This window comes from Sciurus carolinensis, chromosome 1 (assembly GCF_902686445.1).
Source record: "Sciurus carolinensis chromosome 1, mSciCar1.2, whole genome shotgun sequence".
NCBI lineage: Eukaryota > Metazoa > Chordata > Mammalia > Rodentia > Sciuridae > Sciurus > Sciurus carolinensis.
The window spans coordinates 170,502,346-170,522,807 of NC_062213.1; the positions used below are offsets into that span (position 1 = coordinate 170,502,346).

Below are 20,462 nucleotides of genomic sequence, written 5' to 3' on the forward strand. Positions count from 1 at the left end.
AAAAATTTAACAAAACAAAACAATCTAACTTCTGAAACTATCTGTTCATTGGTATTCAAGCCTTCACTTACTACTTTCCATTTTTAGTCCCGTAGTCTCTGCCAAGCTCAGCTTTATAGATCGTCTAGTTTGCATAGTCTCCTTTGGATCAGTGAATTACTTTTGAACTGTTTATTTGACTAGAACCTGGAAAAAAAATTCTGGAGAAACCAGATTTGCTGCTTTCAACATGGTATCTTTGACGACTTTACAATGATCTAGGTGGTGTGTTTACCTTAGTTTTCAAAAGCGAATCCTAAGCTATTAAAAGGTAGGTGATTGCATAGAGCTTTTGGTGGTGAAAATAATATTAGAATTCATACTTTCTCATCTTGTATTTTTTTTGGTCTTAGACTTTTTAGCCTTTGATTTTTTTTCACCTGTTAAACAGGAGGAACTCAGATGTAAAGGCAAAGTAATGTTTTTTTAAATCATTTAGTAAAGGAATAGAGTTAAAATGTATATCAAAATGATGGTATTATCTGTTAACATCTTTAAATTACTTTAGAGATTAAAAGGAAACTAGCTTCAGCTAATCTATCTTACTTAATTCTCACAACAAATCACACACATACACACACACACACACACACACACAGGGTCTTACTAAAAGTACTAATACACAAACTTGCTATTTTCACTTAATGTATTAGCAATATTTTTCATGTATATTCATAAATATTTACCTCATTCACTTTAATTATTGAATTCTTCCATAAGTTTATTTAATCAATATACCACTGATGAATATCAGGTTACCTCTTTCATTGCTATAACAAAAATATATTTCATGAGCATTCTTGTATGATAAATTAATTTAATCCCACTCATTTATCATGGAATAAATTTAGGCAAGTGGACCTTCCAGTTTAAAAGTAATAACTAATATTTTAAATTCATCCATGTCTCCTTGAGATACGATTTTGGAATTGAATCTGCACACAGAAAAACAATATTTGTGTAGCAAAGGTAATTTCTTAACCTTTGCAGACAAATCAAATTTACAAAGAACACTTTGGTTCTTGTTTTAGTTAGCTTTTTTGCTCAAAGGTCTAACCAGAACAATTGTAGAGGAGTAAAAGTTTATTTGGGGGCTCTCAGTTTCAGATGTTTCAGTCCATAAACAGTTAGCCAACTGTCTCAGGACTGGAGATGAGGCAGAGGGAAGCAGCTCACATGATGATCAGAATGCAGAGAGAGAGTTCACTTGCCAGATACACAATATATACCCCAAAGCCATATCCTCTAATGCCCATCTCCTCCAACCATACCCTACCAACTTTCAGTTAACATTTGGTTAATCCAATCAGGGGATTAATTTACTGTTGGGTTAAGGTTTTCATTACCAGATCATTTCTTCTCTAAACTATGCATTGTCTCACACATGACCTTTTGGGGATCACCTCACATCTAAACCATAACAGTTCTGTTTCCTTCTGGAAGTATAAACTTCCATTTATCTAATCATTTTGATTTGCCTCTGTGATACCGAAAAGCAGTATGTCTAACAAGGTCATATATGTCTTAAAATTTCAAAACATTGAGCCCTCTAAGTAAGCAAATTTAGCTTATATAGTACTAAGTTTCTCTTTGACATTAATCAAAGTCCTGGAGTCATGGATGTGTGTTATTATAGGAGTTAGTTGGAAACTTTAAAAATCAGATTGCAAACTCAAGAGAGTAGGGAACATGTTTGTCTTATACATCTTTTCAGTGCCTTGCACAATATTTGTCATGCAATAGGTGCTCAGTAAGTGTTGACTGGAGAATACAGAAAGGCTTGGGAGCGTGGAATAACAGGTCTTAAGGAGATAACTACCCATGGAATGATTGGGGTGAAGGAAGTCTGTTTGAAAGTGTATTGAATCTCAGAAATTTTTATTTTTTTATGAAGGTCCTAGGTTTTCTCAAATGTATTGAGCTCTAGACTTGAGTATGTTATCCAGCCTCTTTTAAGCATCCTTATATAATAGTGCCTATAAAACTGTGTGCTAATTGTTTGCTTATTTGTTGAACTTACCTTGCAAACTCAGTCTTTGGAGCAGGGGTGAAGTCCCATTATATTACAGTATATGACATTGAGCTTCGTGTATAACAGGCACCAAATAAACACCTGTAGAATGAGCCAGTGAATGAAAAAATAACATGACTCTGTACAAAAGCAAAAGTAGGTAGATTATTAAGAAAGGAACAGAATTTGTAACAGCAAAGTATTAACATAATTTAGCCTATTTCAGTGATAAGGTAGGTACCATCAGATATATGGTATATTTGCACTTTAAAATCATATTTATATATTTATGACTTTAAATGCTTTCAGAAATCTTTAGAAAGTTGTTATATTGAATATTGAATATTTCTAATAAATTTGAGTGTTCTTCTTACTTTTTTTTTGTAAAGGAATACCTTGTTCATAGGAAAAACTGTATGTGGGCTTTCTACCAAGTCTGAAGCTGTATTTGCCTCAGTTGCATCATCTGCAAAATAGGGTTAGTAATACTTTCTCCTACTATGTGAGACATTACTTCTGAAAACTTCTAGCACATTGCCTTTCTTATTGTAAGATCTTCATAAATGTTTATTGAGTGATTTCTTTTCTCCTTTGAATCTCATTCTCTGATCACTAAACTAATTCTTGGTCCTTTCTGCAAATAAACCTTACGTGGAAGAAGAGAAAGACATTATGATTAAAATGTTTTATGGCCATGCTCTAATACTATCAGGAATGCCCATTTCTACCCTGGTGAGAGTAAATTTTTTTGTTTGACCTCCAATGAGTTTAAGAATTCATGTTCCTTTGCCCTCTTTGGGTGTGTTTTCCTCTAAGAATGGAATTTGGGCTTTGGTATTAGATATATTAGTTCAAGATTCTCATTGTCCTCCATTTAGTCTTCTGTTTCTTCATGGTCCACATTGCCCTTCTTATAAAGTCAAGGTTTGTAATACACACTTGAGGTGATGTGTACATGCTTTTATGGGCTTAGCCACCTTTCCCATCCAGCAAGCCTGAGTCACCTTCACAACATCAAGATTAGGTGTGCATACACCATTATAATGCCTTGTGCAAGAGTAATGTAAATGGAATCTGTTGAAATATAGCCTATTATATTAAAATTTATGTTTCAATCATAATTTTTATTATATGAAACAGCTTGAGCTTTTAAAATATCATTCTAAAAATAGATCTGTATCACTGATGAGTGTCTGTCTACTTGGCATCTATGCAAAGTTAGAGTCACAGGCATATTTGTAATATTTCTCTCCTTTGAAAATGTAAACTGGATTACTTAACAAACAATTCTCTGAACTACTTCTAATGGTGTCGTATGAAAGTCCTAGAGATAGTACTTCTCCACCCCCTAGGTCAGGGTCTCTATAAAATGCAAAACTGTTTATATATTCCCTTTTTCTTTATCTCTATTACTGTCTTCCCATTATCTAACTAATGTATAAAACAAGTTGTTTAACAGTCTTTGACATCTGATTTCTTCTTTGCATTTTTTTACCTTACCTCCTAGATCTTAATTTCAAATTTTATCCAATAAATAATGGTATAATCTTTTTCATACACAATAATGTTTCTTTCTTCTGTTCTTTTTCTAGAATTGTTCCCTTTCTCTGGGAGACACCACAGCTTTTCTTTATCTAAAAGCACTCCCTTAACACCTCCTATGTGGGCCTCAATTTGGTTGTTACCTCCTTTGGAGAACCTCCCTTCATCTTCCAGGCTGGGTGAGATGCCCTTCTTATTTGCTCTCCTAGAACCTTGGACTTTCTTTTGTAGTAACATTTATGATCTACTACTATACTTGCATATTTGTTTGTCTATCTTCCCATTATATTTTTGAGATCCTTGGAAATAAGAACATTGTCATATCCTTTTTTTGTATTCAACCGTCAAGGCTCTAGTTCTTGATGAACCTTGGTGTGTTGGGCCAGTGTTAGTCCATAACAGGGAGTCTTTATGTTGCACACCTGCATGCCTATATATAGCAACCATGGTCAGCCCTATCACAGTATCTGGTCAGCAAGTGGTCAGGACATTTTTGTTAAATGATGAGTTTATCAATCAAGCAGTCAGTTGACACAGAATTGCAAGTATAATTGAAAAGCAATTGAAATAGGTACCTATAAATTAAGAAGAAAATGCAAATCACTCATCATTGTTGAATTGAGTCTGTTATTTTTAACAAAAGTAATGTTTCTGGGACAAGTCTTTCTGTAAACATGGGAGACGTAAAAGTAGAGGACATTCACAGTCAGTCAGTAGCTATATAGGATCTCAATTGATCTTAATTTCTGATAGCTTATTTTTTTATTTGTTCTACTTAGTTATACATGACAATAGAATGCATTTTGACACCTCATACATAAGTGGAATATAACTTCTCATTTTTTTGGTTGTATGTGATATAGAATTACACTGGTCTTGTAATCATTTATGCACATAGGATCATAATATCCAATTCATTCTATTATCCTTTTAACCCTTATACCCCCTCCCTTCCCTTCACTCCCCTTTATCTACTGAAGGTATATCAGCCTCTGCATGAGCTGCCATTTTTTTCAAAGCTATTGCTGATGTAGTTCAATAGCTACAGTGTGTTAACCACTTATCCAATTGTCCAGTGCAGAGAAATAAAAATAACTAGTTAGCACTGGGGAGAGGTATAGAATAAATGTAAACCTTTCAAAATGTGAAAATATTTGTTATATTGGCAAACAATGTTAAAATAGAGAATGGAATTCTTGAATTCAAACTCCAAAGTGATCATTTCCTATCTATGTGACTTTGGTAGAACTTATTAATGCTGTTTGATATCTTGTTCCACATTCCTTCCTTGGCTCTTAGAAGACCATACTGCTCAGCTGTCTTATAGTTGGTTGGACTAGGGGTCTAGGAGACTAGGGGAGGAAATGACATGTGTCGATTCAGTATGAATTAGGTAGAAAGCCTTAGAAGTAGTAAGTGGCAGAAAAGGCACTTAATTCAAGGTAATTTGCTACAAATTCTAAACTCTTAGACATATTCTTAGGTAATAAAATCTTCAATCATAACACATACTTGCTTAGCAACCTCCAGTGGCTTCCCCATTTCTTTTGAAATTAAAAATGCAATTTTCACCTTATCTCTTGACTTATCTCTAACTGCATTTCTCATTACTCATGATTTAGAAAAAATGATCTTTGGAGTAACAAATACATGTTTTTATGATTCAACCCTGTCATTATTAGCTATAAAAACTGAGACATTATAATTTACCTTTTAAAGTATCTTAAAATTGAGGAGAACAAAACTTAACAATTAAATTAAATAATGCATGTAAATGCCTAATGCAAGTTCTGACATATAAAAGTACTCAATATTTTTAAAAACATAATTACTTGTCCTCCAACTAAACCTAATCTGCCCCACACATTCCTACCCTGGTTTTTACATCTACTTTTCCTCCACCTTGAATGTTTTTCCTAGTATCTTTGGCTGGTGTATCAAATTCATCCTTAATACATTTTTCAAGGGTACTTTTTCCAGGAAGTCTTCTTAGATCACCACCCTCCTCATCCTGAAGTGTGTTCTTCTCTCATTTGAATCTTAATACAGTTTTGTACTCCATGCTTAAGACACATGTCATATTTAGCCTTGTTTGGGGAGTTTGCTTCTCTGATACATGTTCACTCTGTATTATTAATATAGGGAACAGAAGCCATGCCTTTCTCTCTCTGTCATCCTCAAGTCTTAGTAGAAGAATTTAGTTTGGATACATGGTAACTGCTGGGCTTAATGAATTCTATCATCAGAAATTTGAAGTTGCCTATGATCAGTATTATTATCCCCAGACCAAGTAAAAAGGAGCGAAAGTATCCATACACCATGTGTGATGTTTTCTATAACTTATTTATCTTAATATTCACAGCAATCATATGAGATAGCCATTAATATTCTCATTTCACAACAATCATATGAAATAGTCATTATTATTCTTATTTTACAAATGAAGAAACTTAGGCCTCAAAGGATAAGTGACTTGCCCAAGGTCACATAGTTAGAAGGTTACAGGGATTTGACTCATTTCCGACTTTCTACTTTACTGGTAAGGTTTCTATTTACTAAGGAAAAAGGACACTATATGATTCATAGGTAGTTTTATTGAAGGTCAGATTCCATAAGACATTATCTGACCAATTCCTTCATTTTACAGATGAGGAAATTCAGATTGAAGAAGAACAAAAGTCTTGTTCAAAGTCACTCAGCTAATAAGCCAAAGTAGGTCTGGGTTCCAAGCCAGCTCTAAACATAGTAATTTTCGAAGAGACCCAGATGCCTCTCTCATTTTGGGCCAACAAAATGTATCTCTCTTCTGAACTTCTGGCCCTTCACCTGGGCCCTCATCTATCACCTTCACAATCAGAGCCTAGTTTATTTTGGTTAATGAGCTATCACTATTAATTTTTCTACTGTGGGCCACATTGAAGGTCAAAGATGCTGAGCCCAAGCTGTGTTTAATTTATAATTGCAAATGCTGGAACAGAAGTATATCTAGTTGTTTTTCTTGAATTACATAATAGTAGTGTTGCTACTTCTCATTGATTTGTTACTTTGAGGTTTTCAAAAAGCACCTTTCATATTTTCTGTGTATTCAAAGAAGAGTTTGAAGGATTTTGTTATATGATCTCAAAGGTATCTCTTAATTCTGAAGTTCAAATTCTGTGATTCTGATGCTCATAAAAAATCTGCATTTTAGTAGTTATTTAATAATTATTTATCACACTATTTTTACCAAATTATTATTATTCAATCTTTGATTAATGTTTACAGTAGACTATAAATTCCATAGGGATGGACACTATGTCTGTTTTGCTCATGATTTGTATTCCTAACACCAGCTCATGATTTGTATTCCTAACACCAGCACATAATCGGTACTTAGAAAATGTTTGTTGATCAAATGAATAATTAGGTGAGGTTGCAAAGGCTATTATCACCTCCAATTAATAGATTAGTAAATCAAACCTAAGAATAAAAGTGACATGCTTAAGAGCAATTATTATTTAGTGGTAGAGTCATTCTAAAACTCCTATATCTTGGCTCTTAAGTTGTTAGCATGAACAGGTAAAGTAATGAAATTCTGAATTCTTATAAACTATCTCATGTCTATTATCAAAGTCATTACTAGTATTGAAGATAAAGTTATAAAATAATTGTCTAATAATGACTCCTTTTGAGTAATTAAAAAAATTTAACGACAAGAACTTAAGATACCTACATTCTCAGTTGAATTTCCTCCAGCTTCCAACTCTAGGTTTAGAGAACATTTTCTGCGTCTTCATGATTGGAGCAGAAGCAGTTGAACAGGTTTCACCCTCACACACTCACCAGAAGAAAAAAAGACTGAAAAGTTGTTAGTAAATTTGCAAAACAATAGACCTATCATGCACTCTTAGCAGGAATATATGTTGATAGACTTACTATTTTTTAGTATCTCTCATGACTGTGGATTGACTGGGTATATATGGGGAGTTTTAATGGTTTCACTTGAGCTTGCTCATGTGACCATGATCAGACCTCAGAAATAGTAGGGACTGGAATGTCCAACATGGTTAACCCATATGACTGGTACCTGGTCCTGAATGAAAACTGAAAAATAGGCTTAACAGATACTGATAGGACTGGACCTTAATAGATACTGATAGGACTGGACCTCTTTCTCTGTTTTCTTAGAGTTTCTCCCTCCTCATGTGAGTTTTCTCTAGCTTGGAAGCTAGACGTTTTTATATGGTGTCGTAGGAGTACAAAATAGAAGCTGCCTAGCCTTCTTAAGACTTAGGCCCAGAGTTGGCACAGCATCACCTTTGTCTCATTCTGTTAATTGAAAGTCCATTGAAGAGCCAACCCAGACTCAAGGTATGAAGACTAGACAAAGCCATGAATTTGTTTATAGGAAATCTTTGGTGAAATAATGAGGTTGGCAAATGGTGGTCCCCAGGTCAAATACAACTTGTCTCTTTTTGTATGGCCTATGACTAAAATGCTTTTTACAGATGGACTCTGAAATTAATGTGCTGACTTTGAAGTCCCAGTAAGTAAAATGTTATCTCCCCCAAAGTTCATTCTTTTCAATTATTAGACTTGTATTACAAAACTCCTCAATCTGTTATTATTACATTTTACATTTTGCCAATAAAAATTTTTGTGGAAACATTTTCTCTCCTGTTACATAAGTATCTATATAATATCCTTGATTTTGACTCCTGATCCAGAGGCTATCTGGTCTTTAACACAAAAACTTTGCTAACCCAATTATCACACATACACTAAATCATTTTTTCCTTGTCATACCCCTGACAGAGATATGTTGTTACTCCCGTTTTTAGATAAGGAAGTAAAGGATCAGCAGAAAGATACAATGGATGAAATGAAGGATGCAGAAGAGAGTATAAACAGAAGAATTGATTAAACAATGTAAAGAATCTGGGAACTTGAAGACAGGTTCTTTGAAAATGTGCAGTTAGAGGAGAGAAAAGTAAAAGTAGTGAAAATAAGAAAGATTATGGGACTTATTGGACAGCTTCAAAAAAGCAAATGTCTGTTGTATAGGATTTAAAGAAGGGGAAGAAAAAGACAAAGGGTTAGAAGACTCACTTGAAGGAATATTAGAAGAAAACATTTTAAATTCACATTGACATATTATAATTAACTGAAAAATCAAGTATCCTAAAAGCAACAAGAGAACAGAAGCAAATCGTATTTTATGAGAGTTGTAATAGGACTAGGAGCAGGTTTCTCGGCAGAAATTTTATCAGCGAGGGAAATGGAATGATATATTCAAAGTGCTGAAGGAAGTATTGTAACCAGCAAAGCTGTCCTTCAAAAATGAAGAAGAGATGAAGACCTTCCCAGATAAACAAAAGCTAATTATTAATTTAGGAATAATCTTACAAATAAACAAATTAAGGAAATTAGACACCAGACTTGTCTTAAAAGAAACGTTAGCGTTCTTCAAACTAAAAGAAAAAGATACTACCTAGTAACACAAAAACACAGAAAAGTATAAAATTCACTGTTAAAAGTAATTACAAAATTCATAACATTTTTATATCCTACAAAGTAATTACATCTTTAGTATGAAGGTTAAAAGACAAAACTATTAAAATATAGAATTGTGACAGCAATAATATAAAGAGGGAGATAGAGTAAACATGTGAGGTTTTTTTTTAATGTGACCAAAAATAAATTGCTATCAGAATAAAATAGCCTATTATAATCATATTTTCATAAGACTTATGGTAACGACAAAGCAAAATGTAGGTTAAATACTTAAAAAGATAAATAAATAATCTAAGTGTGCTTCTAGTGAAAATCACCTAATCATAAGGGAAGACAACTGAGGGATAAAGGATCTACAAAATCACGAGAAAAATAATTCACAAAATGACAGTAGTAAGTCCTTACCTATCAGCAGTTGCCTTAAATATAAATGGATTGAATTCTCCAAAAGACAAAATGAATGGATTAATTAAAATAGAACCAACAATATGCTGCTTACAAGACTCATTTCATGGTAAACAGATTTGTACACTGAAAGTGAAGGTATGGAAAAAGATATTCATGCAAATGAAAATCATAAGAGAGCAGGCATAGCTATACTTTTCTCAGATAAAATAGACTTTACATCAAAAACCATTTTAAAAAGAGACAAAGTCATTATAAAAGGAAAGGGGTCAATTCATCAAGAGAACTTAACAATCATAAACATATATGCACTGAACATTGGAGCACTGAAATATATAAAGCAAATATTAATAGATATGGAGGGAAAGAGAGACTGTAATATAATAATAATAAGGGACTCAAGTATACCATTTTCAGCAAAAGAAAGATCATCCATATGAAAATAAGTAAACATAAGACTTTTGCTACATTTTAGATAAAAAAATGTAAGAGATATACAGGACATCCCACGCAACAGTATCAGAATAAAAACACTTCTTGCTGGGCGTGGTGGCACACACACCTGTAATCCCAGGGGTTTCGGAGGCTGAGGCAGGAGGATCACGAGTTCAAAACCAGCCTCAGCAAAAGTGAGACTCTAAGCAACTCATGAGAACCTGTCACTAAATAAAATAACAAAATAGTACTGGGGATGCTGCTCAGTAGTTGAGTACCCCTGTGTTCAGTCCCCAGTACCCCGAAAATAAAAAATTAACACTTCTCAAACAGAGAACATTCTGCAATATAGACTATATAGGAAGTTATATAACAAATCTTAACAAGTTTTAAGAAGTTTGAAATAATATGAAGTATTTTTCAAGCCTAATAGTATGAAACTTGAAGATACAGGAGAGATTTTTGGAAATGGAGAAATATATGGAAACTAAACAATAAAAAGAACCAAGTGGTCAATTATGAACTTATGATGGAAATTTAAAAATTATTCTGAGACAAAAAAATGGAAACACAACATAGAAAACAACAAGCAAAACTTATGGGATGCAGCAAAAGTAGTTCAAAGAGGGAATTTTATAGCTATACATGCCAAAATTGAAAAGAAGATCCCAAATAAACAATTTAATCTTATACTTCAAGAAAGCCATATAAATATAGTTACCTAATACTAGACAAAGGAGTCAAACACATACAATGGAGAAAAGATAGCCTGTTCAACAAATGGTGCTGGCAAAACTGGAAATCCATATGCAGTAAAATGAAATTAAACCTCTATCTCTCACCTTGCACAAAACTCAACTCAAAATGGATCAAGGACCTAGAAATTAGACCAGAGACCCTGCACCAAATAGAAGAAAAAGTAGGTCCAAATCTTCATCATGTTGGCTTAGGATCAGACTTCCTTAGCAAGACTCCCAAAGCACAAGAAATCAAAGCAAGAGTCAATAAAAGGGATGGACTAAAACTAAAAAGCTGTTTCTCAGCAAAGGATACAATCAAGAATGTGAAGATAGAGTCTACAGATGCACTTCAGATAGAGCACTAATCTCCAAAATTTATAAAGAACTTATAAAACTTTACACCAAAAATATAAAAGAATCCAATCAATAAATGGGCCAAGGAGCTGGATAGGCACTTTACAGAAGAAGACATCCAGGTGATTAATAAATATATGAAAAAGTGTTCAACATCTCTAGTAATTAGAAAAATGAAAATTAAAACAACTCTAAGATTTCATCTTACTCCAATTAGAAAACAAATAATAATAGATGTTGACATGGATGTGGGGAAAACGTTGCTGGTGGAGTTGCAAATTGGTGCAGCCACTCTGGAAAGCAGTACAGAGATTCCTCAGAAAACTTGGAATGGAAGCACCTTTTGACCCAGTTATCCCACTCCTCGGTTTATACCCAAAGGACTTAAAATCAGCATACTGCACTAACACAGCCACATCAATGTTTATAGCAGCTCAATTCACAATAGCTAGATTGTGGAACCAACCTAGATGCCCTTTAACAGATGAATGGATAAAGAAACTGTGGTATATATACACAATGGAATATTATTCAGTCATAAAGAATAATAATATTATGGCATTTGCAGATAAATGGATGGAATTGGAGAATATCATGCTAAGTTAAATAATTCAATCCCAAAAGCCAAAGGCCAAATGTTTTTCTTGATAAGTGGATGATGATACATAATGGGGGTGGGAGGTGAGAGAAAAATGGAGGAACTTTAGATTACGTTGGGGGAAATGAGAGGGAGGTGGGGATATGAAAAATGGTGGAATGAGACAGACATCATTACCCTATGTACATGTATGATTACAGGAATGGTGTGAATCTACATCATGCACAACCATAGAAATCAAAAGATGTACCCCATTTGTGTACAGTGAATCACAATGCAGTCTGTAAAAATAAAAAGAATAATTTAAAAAAAGAAACTAGCTAAGGAAGAATAGGTCCAAAATTAGCAGAAAGGAGGAAATAATGTGAGTCACAGCAAAAATAAGTGAAATAGAAAGCAGAAAAACAATAGAAATCATCGATGAACCTCTGTTGGATTTTTTAAAAGATAAAATCAGCAAGAATTTAGCTAGACTAAGAAAAAAGAGAGAAGCCTCAAATAAATAAAATTATAGGTGAAAGAGAAGGCATTACTATTGATACCACAGATGTATAAAAGGATTCCAAGAGGCTACTATGAACAAAGTAAATAACTTGGGGGCAATGGACAAATTCCTAGATACATACAACATACCAAGACTGAATTATGAATAAACAGATAATCTGAAGACATCAATAATGAATGAGATATGAGCCAGTAATAAAAATTCCACCAAAGAAAAACCTGGAATATGATTCTACTGATAAATTCTACCACATTTAAAGAACTATCAATTCTTCTGAAGCACTTGCAAAAAAATTGAAGAGTGGATTCTTCCAAAGTCATTTATCAAGGTCAGCATTGACTTGATGCCAAAGCCAGACAAAGATACTACCAGAAAAGAAAGTTAGAGACCAATATCCCTGATGATGCAAAAATCCTCAAGAAAATATTAGTGAAATTGAGTTCAATAACACATTAAAAGGAGTAGGATAAAGTGAGATTTATCCCTAGGATACATGGATGGTTCAATATAATGCAGGCAAATGTAATATACCACATTAACAGAATGAAGGATAAAATACATATAATCTTAATAGATGCAGAAAACAGTGTTTGACAGAATTTGACATACTTTCATGATAAAAACTCTCAAAAAATAGGTATAAATTAAGTATACCTCAGAATAATAAAGGCCACATAGGATAAACCCACATCTTTGATGTGGATGTCAGTACTTTATTGCTCCATTGTACTGCATATTTTTTTAAGGCATTTAAGAAATCTCTGTGGAACAGAACTTTTAGTCTTCTGAGTTTCAACTTAGCAGCAACTTCTTTCTGTGACAGGCTGTATGGGAGGCCCAGGCCCTCTTTTATCCATGCAAGTTCTTTGCTTTAGAGAAATCTTATGTCTTTCTTTCTCTTTTTATACAAATATTCTGTAATCAAGACCATTTTACAGATGAAGAAATTGAAGCTAATAAGTTTTAATATATTTCCAACATCTAATAGCACTTCTCATAGGAAAGAGTAGGAAAAGTACTCTTACTAGATCTTTTGCTGAGTCCTTGTGAACATTCCCACATACTTACTGAAATGTGAATATTTTTGATACTTAATTTCTTTATTCATAAAATAGGACCAAGCATTTATCATCATGAAGACCAAAGAAAATATTTACATGAAAAGCATTGGAAAACCATTAAAACTTCTATCATACTGGGTGTGGTGGCATACACCTGCAATCCCAACCACTCAGGAGGTTGAAGCAGGAGGATCATGAGTTCAAAGCCAGCCACAGTAAGCAACTCAGTGAGACCCTGTATCTAAATACAATACAAAAATAGAGCTGGGTATGTGGCTTAGTGGTCGAGTGCCCCTGAGTTCAATCCCTGGTACTTCACCAAAAAAAAAAAAAAAATCTATCATGTATATTATTCACGATTTTAACTATTGTTGTAGTTATTATTATTTCTGGAAAATTTTAGAACTCATTACTAATCAGAATAATGACATCAAGATCCCTAAACCTGTATTTTTTTTTTCTGAATCAAATACCTTACATGGGATAGAAATATTCATGGTGTGTCCTCATATTCATGTTTTAAGATCTTTAGTATTAAAAGATCAGCATAGGTAAAATCTTACGTGATTAAAGGTACTATGTGCATGAATGCAATCCTATAATTACGTGTTATTATGCCAAGGAGTATATTCTCTACACCACCATCCTTCCCATTTTCAAATGTGAATTGACTTCTGAGAATATGCATATTGAGGAGACAATAGACTTCTAATTAAGTAAATAAATTTAACTCCTTGAAAATTATATTTTAATAAGACAATTCATTCTACAAAAAAATGCCAATTAAAGTATATTAAAGTTGTACTAAAAATCTCAAAGCAAATATATTCACCGTGTTAATGATGAAGCCAGGAATAGACCCATAGAGTCAAAAGTCATTGCTTATATGCTCTATTTTCTCTTTTGCCACTGGGAGTTAAATATGGGCATCTGTGGGTTTTATTTTGTTAAGATAATGAGAAAATGAACTCCTTTAATTAATATATACCCTAAATCATCCTGTAACAACTGAGGTTAGTACTGAGTGAGATCATGAAGGAATCATGCAGAAGTTCACTGGTGACCTTATGTCCCAAAGTCTTATCTTTCCCTTCCTAATCCCTTCCTGTGATCGATCCTTGCTAGCATCAGGGATGTTGTTACCTACCACCCCCTTTAAGATCCTAGTTGCAACATATGTGCAAACCACTTTCCTTGAATCTTTTAAAAAGACCTGCAGCAGCCTACCATTTTGTAAATAAATTTCATTTACTGAAGAGAAATTTCTATTTAAGTAAAATGAAAAATTTATGACTCAAAAAGGTACAAAGACATGTCTGAATTCATGAAGCTAGAGTCCAGTGGCTAAGACTTGGGAAATACAATCAGGATCTTGTGAGAGGAGGCTCTTGCCTACATTTCAGTTTCCTTTCACACTATTCTCTCCCTTCTCTTGGTCTTCAGTCAAGTTCACCTTATTAATTCCTGGAATGTCCCCAACTGCCTGTGGACTCATGGATTTTGTGCATGCTATTCTTTCTACTTAAAAAGCTTTCTCACTATCTGTAACAACATAACTTTTGTTTGTTGTTGCACTTATCTTTCAGATCTTAGTGAAATGGCACTTTCTAAGAGAACCCTTAATCCATATTTTAAATTATGCTTCTCCATCATTACATAGTCAAACCATCCTATATATTTTAAACACATATTATCATTAATATTTGTATGAGTATACAATTCTGTCTCTTTACTAAATTATATGCTCCCCAAGGTCAAGGACCATGTTTTTTTTTTTTTTTCACAAACAGTTATACACTCCTTAGTACATAATAGGGAGTAAGGAAATGTGCCAAATGAATGAATAAAAAGAAAATAATTACAGAAAAGACACAAGCTACAAAATAGCTGATTTACAAAAAAAGTTTATTATCCTAAGAGAGATATGCCATTTTGCTAATATCATCTTCACTTTGTTTTCATCATTATCAAAACGTTTTTACCCAAAAGTGATGTTGACTCATAACACCCAAAAAAATATCCTTCATATCTTGACAAACTAATCAGGCAGGAGCACTGTACATTTGGTGGAAGAAAAAGAGAGAGAAAAATGCAATTATGGGGTTTATGGGTCATTACTTCCAGGAACGGATTCTCCCCAGCATGCTTGATGGTTCCCTAAATATCAGAGTCAAACAGAAACAAGTGTTCTACTCAGGATATCTGGATCAGTGTTCTGACTAGTGAGCTTCAGAAAGTCAAAGCTAGCCTCACCGTTGCTATTAGTCTCCTTTCTTCCTTTCCCACAGAATCATCCAAACTTCCTACACAGCCAGGATTATCTCTTGTCTCTCTTTTGTTCTCAATTTAGGTAATAAAGATGTCTTTCTTCTTTTTTATTATATTGTTCCTCATCAGTTCTTCTTTTCATGTGTTCTCAAGGTGTCTCATTACTGTTGATCTTCCAAAGCTGAGGTTACCACCTCTGCCTCATTCCCAGAAATACATCCCTCATTGATTTCTCTTTAGGCAAATAACCTTTCCCATTAAAGTTTCATTAAAGAGGATTGGAATAACTGGGAGGAGACTTTTGTTACCAAGGATCTGGGGTCTGCACAGGGTCAGAGTCTTGGTGTATGAAGGGTGAAAAAATATTTTGCAATAGAAATTTGAGCTTGAACACCATTGTTGAATTTATTTAGTTTTAATAAAAAACTACTTGACCACATCTATTAATTTCAGTGACTAATGTATCTCCTCAAAAACTTTGTCCTTTCCTTGCTCTTACAGTTCACTTCCTGCCTCTAGTAATCTACCTTCTGTAACGATCTCCTTCTTTATCGACAATGAGATCTTCCCCTTGAATAAGTAAGAGATAAGCTGGAATTTGAAATGCATAATAAACAGGTTTTGTGCTATTGCTACTTAGATGTTGTGTGTTTATCTCTTTCAGTTTCAGTTACTTGTTTTAAATGTTGTTAATAGTACAGAGATATAGTATTATAATAACTACTTCAGAAAACTATGGTTAAATGTATATAAAGTTCTTGGTATGAAGAATGATACATAATAAGGGCTTGATAAATGTTAATCAGCTCTTCTAACCTTCAATGGCACTAGGTCTCTGATGTTTATTTCTACAGTTCAATTATAGCTACTTGGTATGCTGAATTCCATGAGGGATAGAAAACTTATTTAACAGTTTTGTCTTTTTGGGAAGCTTATATGATCTACCCACTTAGTCATATATATATATATATATATATATATATATATATATATATATACACACACACACATATATATATATAAAATCATATTTAATGAGTTATTTTCTAATATTTATAACTATGTGTATATATATATTGAATCCAGGGATCAATTAACCACTGAGCCACATCCCCAGCCCATTTTATATTTTATTTTGAGATGGGTCTGGCTAAGTTGCTTGGGGGTCTTACCAAATTGCTGAGGCTGACTTTGAGCTTCCACTCCTCAGCCTCCCAAACTGCTGGATTGCAGGTGTGAACCATCGAACCTGACTCTGGAGTCACTCATACACATTATGTCTTGAAGTCTTACAGTTCCATTAATAGTGATTAAAAGTGCATTTAGTAAAAATGAGCACAGATGATATTGCAATAAAGTTCTTTAGTAAATTTCAGAATTATTTTGATTAGAAATTTATATTGCCTATTGGAAAGAGCATGAGCTTTGGCATCAGACATCTGGATTTTAATCCTGACTCTGCCACCTATAAAGTACTCAACGAATGGCAGCTACTAATTCACCATTTTCTGAGAAGCTTTCATTATACATTGACTTCCACTTGTCTTTTTCATATACCCACAGTCTCATGAGTAATATTTTGAATCATAATAATTCCTTCTGGAGACAATAAATTACTGAAGCAAAAATCTGTCCAGAACTACAGGTCAAATATGGCATTTTAACACTAATGCAGGTTTTCTTGTTTCTTTCAGTCTTTAAGCATTTTTTTTAAAGGGGGAAAAGATGGACATTTTAAAACTTACTTCCTTTTCCTGCACTCTCCCTTTGCACCATTTGGTAATTTAATAGGGTCAGCTAGAAGAAAGACTAAGATATTTCAGAGTTTTGGTTACAACTAGGATGGATTTATCTTTGGGGAAGTCCTGAAAAAGAACTTATGTGGGATGTACATCAGATTTTTAGAGCAATGGAAATTAATATTCCTGTGTGTATCTTTGGAAATATGGAACAGAATGAATACTAAGTTTTGAATTTGCAGTAGGCCTGCACTAGGCACAGAGTTGGGTGCTTAAAATGAGTTATTTATTCCAGTAGTCATTCATTCAACTATCACTGAACCTCTACTTTGTGTGGAGTGTTTAGAATACAGACATAGTGTCTCTACTTAAAATGCCCACAAATTCATTCAATTCTATCTGACTTTGAAGCAGATATTATTTTATCTTCTTTTCTTCTGGTTGAGAAAAGCGAAACTCAGAAAGGTGAAATAATTAGTCAAGAATTATATAGGTAATAGGTAGTTAAACAATTTAAAATCTCCTTATGTTTCCATTAATTGGGTATTTGGGATTATTATATTTTCTTTAAAGTGATGATGTATTAGAATAAACTTTAAAGATAGTTTAATACAAAGACTGTATTATCTCACCAGAATCCTGTCTTTTTTAGAAATGCTTCTTTTTGCATTCCAACAGAATTGCCTAATCCACAATTGGTTGATTCAAGAAAAAAAAAAAAAAAATCAGTTATTTCCCAGGACTTTTCAGATAGAAACTAAGGAAATGAGGTAAAAACTCCCAAGATATAAAGTTTGGGGTTGTTGGCCATAATATTCTCTAACACGTGAAAGAAAGTCATCTGTAAATTAAAACAAACACAAACACATTTAAAGAAGCCGGTAAACTTTGATAACATTCTAGACAAAAATGATACCAGAAAGAAAATGAATAGCTCTATGCCCTTCATAAATATTGATGTAAAAGTCCAAATTAAATATTTATAACACAAATTTAGCAATTTACACAAAAAGTGACCATGTACAGAAAAAAATAATTGCAAAGAGGTAGGATTATCTAAAATTTCAAAGATTTTAATTACTGGTAATTTAGTTTACTACATTAATGTATTAAAGTAGTAAAAAATGTTTATCTCAATAGATGAAGGGGAAAACATGATAAAATTCAATAACTTTGTTATTTAAATCTTTTTAAAAAGCAGGAATTAAAGGGAATTCTTTAAACTGCATATAAATTAACTAGTTACATTCAAAAGTCTTCTAAAAGTCTTAGAAACATTTCCCTTTAAAAAATTCTTTAAATACCTATTCAAAATTATATCTGAGGTTTTAGTCATACTGTATAAGAAGTTTTAAATAATTTAAAATAGATATAAAATTATTTCCAGGTTAGATGATTTGCTACATAAAATACAAGAGAAATCTACAAATTAACTATGAGTAAAAGCTGCTGAATACATTCATATGCAAATGTCTAACATGATAAAAATACAAATAAGTAAACAATATATAAAATCTGAAGGGACAATAGTTATCACAGGTGACAGAAAGAAGGAAAGTGATTTTCTGGGGAGATATGACTTCAATAAAAATTTCATTATTTTCATTTACTTTTAAAAATCAGATACTTGAAAATTTTACATGAGTAAAAACTGGGTTTTCAGTTTTCTTAAATATAAATGTAAGGTAACATTGAGATATTTGAAAATAATGAAATTTCTAGTATGGATGTTTAGAGACATTTAAATTAGATTTATATTTATTCAGTCATTTTAAAAAAGAATCTACTTTTGGGGTAATAGAAAATCTTTGCCTTCATTTAATTGTTTATATCTGTTCTTTGAATATATATAATCAAGACCATGGATCATGTAGTCAGTGTAGATAGTGTAGACTACTACATAGTATTGACTGCCTGATCCTACTGGGATGGTTACTTTTGTAAACCAGTTTTTCTTTTTTTGTGTGTGTGGTTTTTTTGTTTGTTTGTTTATTTTGTTTTTTCTTTCTTTCAAAATAATGAAATATACTTCACATAGTTATCATGAGGATAAAATAAGATAATGCCCATAAAACATTTAGAACAATATCAGATTCACTGTAAGTGCACTATAAATGTTAGCTGTCGTATGTTACTTAAACTTTTCTAACTTCTCTGGGTTATTGTAAGATTAAATAATCTGGGTAGAACTCATAGCACTATGCCTGGCTCTTACTAGTGTTTCCATAAATCTTAATTCTACCTCATCTTTGCCACCCCACCCCAGCTTACTTTTGAACATTTAAATAATTCCTAAGTTATTCCAAGTACTGAGTGGATTTAAATATTTTAATCATATTTAATTAATGTATTTTCTAATATTTATAACTGTGTGAGCAAAGAATATGTTTCTTTAATGTTATATGATAATTTGAATTATAGCAACTATTGCTCATAACAAGGAGTAAATCATTGATATAAAAATTCTATTTTTTTTTTTTTTGTTGTTGTTGTTCCAGGGATTAAACCCAGGGCACTTAACCACTGAGCTACATCCCCAGTCCTCTTTTATTTATATTTTTTACAGACAGGGTCTCGCTAAATTACTTAGGGTCTTACTACATTGCTAAGGCTGGCTTTGAACTTTCAATCCTCCTGCCTCAGCCTCCCACGCTGCTGGGATTACAGGCATGCTCTGCCACACCCAGCATCACATTCTATTTCTTAACATAGGACACATGAGTGGGCCTAGCTATTTTGTGCTAAGGGTACCTCTTCCATTTCCAATTGCTTTGTAAGAAAATGTACATATTTTGGGGCCAAGATGGCGGACTAGAGGGCAGCTGCATTTCACGCTGCTCCAGGACGCAAGATTCAAAAGAGGAGATAGTGAGAGACTTGGGACCAACTCAAAGCTGCCGGGTGAGTCTCTCCTATTGGGAAGGTGTCCCGGATGGGGCGGTAGCCCCGGAACGCAGGGAATTTGTGAAGTGGAGTTGCTCGTCGAGACGCCCCTCCCCCCACTGGAGCGGTAAACACGGACAACTGGGATCATCGTAGAGGAGGCGGCTCAGCATAGCGCTTGGACTCGAGCAGCCGCTGGGGCTCCGGGCGGCTGCCTGGGGAGGAGCTGCGTGGCGAGCTGTTTGGACCCAGAGTGACCGCTTCCGAAAACCGGAGGGTTGCCCGGAGGAGGAGGAGAGGCCCGGCGGGTCACTTGGGTCTAGGAGTGACTGCATCAGAGCCACAGGCGGTTGCCAGAAGAGGAGCTGCGTGGTAAACTGTTTGAACCC

At 33.7% G+C, this 20,462-nt stretch overlaps 1 protein-coding gene across 3 annotated transcripts in view; it reads left to right on the top strand.

Annotated features, from left to right (window-relative positions):
• Positions 1-20,462, top strand: part of LOC124985227 (BEN domain-containing protein 5) — a 1,510,890-nt gene that overhangs the window by 520,402 nt on the left and 970,026 nt on the right. The window contains exon 1 of one of the 3 annotated variants that reach the window (XM_047553806.1): positions 3,753-3,771. The exons of the other annotated variants lie outside the window; for them this stretch is intronic. The gene's annotated coding sequence lies outside the window, so the exon portion shown is untranslated. Of the gene's footprint in view, positions 1-3,752; positions 3,772-20,462 lie in introns of those variants that run through there. 3 annotated transcript variants of the gene reach the window in all.